Genomic DNA, 3831 nt, shown 5'->3' on the forward strand with positions numbered 1-3831 from the left:
TTTTTTTTTTTTTTTTTTTTTTTTTTTAGTTTTAACTTCGCCTTTTCCAGCTATTGCTCCTTTTGCTTTCCTCAGATACCATTGAAAAACAGCATACATGGAGTTCCTCTCCTCACACTCCATCACAGACTCCTCCTAGTCTGCTTTCCTTCCCCTTTGGTCCTCCAATCCTAGTGGACAAGTTAATGGTTGCTACATACAAAACATAACTAGGACAAATTATGTCAGTAAATAGTACAGACTCCTCCCTTGTTCTCAGAGGCTGAAATTTTAGCATTGCCACTATAGTGTACAAAAAAAAAAATCACAATTATTACTCTTTCCGCCCCAACCCAGTCATTGCCACATACCCCTTGATCAAATTAGTTTCTCTCTACCATTATGGATAATGGCTGGTATAGTAATGGGTTATGTTTTGGTAGGTGGGTATGGGATACACAGGGGGTCTGTGTTAAATCTCTGATGCAGAAGTCTAAAAATATGAAGAAAAAAAAGCCCCTGCTCTATAATCATGAATATCTGAACAGTATAAGATCAAAGTACTGTAGGCAGCTGAGAAACCCATTTTTTCCTTGGCATTTTCTTTCTGTAGACTATTTATTTATGGTGTTTGTACAGACATAATGGTGTGTTTTTTTTCTTGATAATAAATACAAAAAAATAATACTCCCTCATCAATCTAACTAAGTCTACTCATCTGGCTTTCAGCAACACAATGACCTTTTCACGAGGCCTGAGTAATGCATCCCCTAGCCTGTTTGTAACAGATATAGATTGCTTATCCTCTCTTTCTTCATGATGACACACTGATTAATAGCACCACAAGAGCCAGTTCCTTGTGATCAATTAATCATTTGTCATAATTTTTCAGTTGTTAAATAATTATTAACTTTGGGTGCTTGTGAGAGTGAAGGTTGACAAACTGGTAAGGGGAGCTTATTTTTTGCATCACTGGGGAGTTCAGTCTTCAAAAAACTTTATAGTAGTTGTTTTGTGTCATGGATTTTTATCCTTTTATAATTTGGATGTTAATGATTGACTTCAGGGAATATTTCAAAGGCTTCATTAACTATTGATTTCAAAGAAGAGCTCTGTAATGGGATGGCAAGCCGATCACAGCTGCAGAGCTGGCTTGAATAAAACCCACTTCAGAAGCTAAGTTCTCTAGTAACGTTATTACTCTTGGATGGTTGTTCAGTGACCTAAGGAAAACAAGTGCATGGATTTGGTTATTTCTGTCCAGTTGACAGTGTACCAATATGCTGCACTCTATGGCAACCTGTCAAGTGTATTGCATTTATCCAAAGAGGGTATGAAACACAGAGGTGCATAAAAGTGGAAGACTTTGGTTTGATAGCACTTTGCATGTTAATCAAGTCTACATGACTATACAAAATGAACAGCAGCAGGATCTGACTTCACATTTTTGCCAGACTGGTATTTCTAAAAACTCGTATAAAAGCAAGAGTCTCCAAATCCAAGAGGCAAGGCAATCTTGTTGTAAAACCTTAGGATTTGTCTACGCTGCACCCAGAGCTCTTGCACACAAGGGTTTATCTCCCTTAGGGCTAGCGACAGGCAGTGCCAAAGAGAAGGACAATTTATAAAGTGCCGTTTTGGGCTTCGAAATTTAAGGCGAAGGTGGAGTAACTGGAGAAAATCCAGAGGCAGGCAGCACAGATGATAAAAGGGTAGCAATGAGCACTGTACAGGGAAAGGCTGAGAGGGCTACATATGTTCAATTTGGATAAAAGGAGATTAAGGGAGAACATGATAGCGGTTTTCAAATATCTGAAAGGCTTTCATGAAGAAGAGAAAGAACATACTTGTTTTCCCTTGCCACAGGAGGCAAAGTATGCAGTAAATGAAATAAATATCATCAGATTAAATATCTTTTTTTTTTAAAAAAAACTTCACTGGCGGAACAGTGGGATAGGGGAACAAGCTGCTCAGGAAGGCTGTGGAGTCTCCTTTGTTGGAGGTTTTTAAGAGGCCGAGTAGGTGTCTATATGGCATAGTACAGGAGTAATGCATTCTGCATTTGTGAAGGGGGTTGGACTAGATGGCCTTTGAGGTTCCTTCCCATGAAATAATTTTGATTTGCCTTTCCCCAGCTCATCCCAAATCACATCCAGCTGCAGTTCACCTAAGTCAGCACACCAGCAGTTCTCAAAACTCTGGTATGAGTGGATACCATACAGGTGGGTGGCACAGGCATTGCAAGTAAGCCACAAGCACATTGTTTAAAAATTGATTTTTGTATAGCGTGAGAATAAGAATTAGCTGTATCTACACTAATTACGAAAATCAGAACAGTAACTATTTTGAGGATTAGGTACAGTGTGTTAGGTCTCAAAGTTTGGGAACTGCAGCATTAAACACCCAGATATACCTGATTGCAAGTGGCTGCAGGCAAAAGTAGTTGTATCTAGAAATTCTCTTCCATACAGGAGATCAATACACCTAGAGCACACAATCTCTATTTCGCCATCTCCTTTTTTTTCCTTCTTCTGTTGTCAGAGATAACATGACATGCTTTAGTGTGTGGATATTGACCCCAGAACCAGATATAGTAAGGCAAATTAACATTGCTATACTTTTTTAAATATAGAAGATGGCAGGTATAGTTAAATTACAGAAGAAAGGTCAAGTTGAAATGTTAGTATACATTAATGTAAGTATGGGGCCTGTTCTTCTTGAAAGAAAAGCAAACACTTAGGGCATGGTGGCTATCTCAGTTGTTCTCCAGACTCTGAGGGAGAATTTCTATGTATTATGGTTAGAAAGAGAACCTTAAAAACAACCTCAGGTTAACTAATGCAGCAATGCTCACCTAGAATTCAGATGCCAGTGATGATATTTAAGAATATTAACATTTAAAACATTTAAAATCATTGTATTGCTCATCAAAAGAGGTATTAAAGGTATCACACTCTGAAGAGCGATGCAGAATATTCTGAGTGACAGTCATTTTGCGTGGGCACTTAATGTCACATGGTAGGGGGTACAATTGATTTAACAGAATCTTAGAACCATAGAAATGAGGGTAGGAAGGGACCACAGGAGGTCACATCTAGTCCAACCCCCTGCTTAAAGCAGGACCAGCCCCAACTAGATCACTCCAGCTAGGACTTTGTCTATAGAATCGTATAGAATAATTTCCCCTGTATGAGGGCTCTCAGTTCGAAAAATCCTGGGAAATTCTGTGTTAGTGAAAGGCACTGCAAACTACATTGGTTTTGGATGGCAATCCTACCTAAAGCAAACAGAAGGAATGTTGTTATTATGGTGCTTATATACTGTAACTTCAGCATTATTTCCTTTTTGCTAGCCCAGAAGTTGCATGCAGGCTGGGCCGGGCCCTTCTGCCCACAAGGGTGGGAGCAAGGCGTCTGGGCCGGGCAGGGTACAATTAATTGGTGGGCTCCCTTGAGCTGGATGAAATTGCCCTGTGGGTCAGATCCAGCCTGCAAGCCATATTGTGCCCGCCCCTGTGCTAGAAGGATGCTCCTTGGAAAGCAACTGGAATTAGAGACTCTTGTGGAAAGGGAGCAATGTTTTTACAATCAAATGCTGCTTGCTTAAACTAGTATCTCTGCAATGACAAATATATTCCAGTGTTGTTCTAGTTACTTTCTGCATAGAAGACTATTTTAATGATCAACTTGAGAATTACATGTATGCAAACAGCAAGCCTTACTCAAAATAATCTATCATGATTATTGATCTTACATGAAAGGAGGTAATGATGTATGTGGGGTGGGGGGGAGGGTTATTTTGCTTTCCTTTGCTTTGTTTGCTTCAAGAGCTGTAGGCATAACTACATGAATG

The sequence above is a fragment of the Gavialis gangeticus genome, unplaced genomic scaffold, assembly GCF_001723915.1.
Source record: "Gavialis gangeticus isolate Ggan-Ray unplaced genomic scaffold, GavGan_comp1, whole genome shotgun sequence".
Taxonomy (NCBI): Eukaryota; Metazoa; Chordata; order Crocodylia; family Gavialidae; genus Gavialis; species Gavialis gangeticus.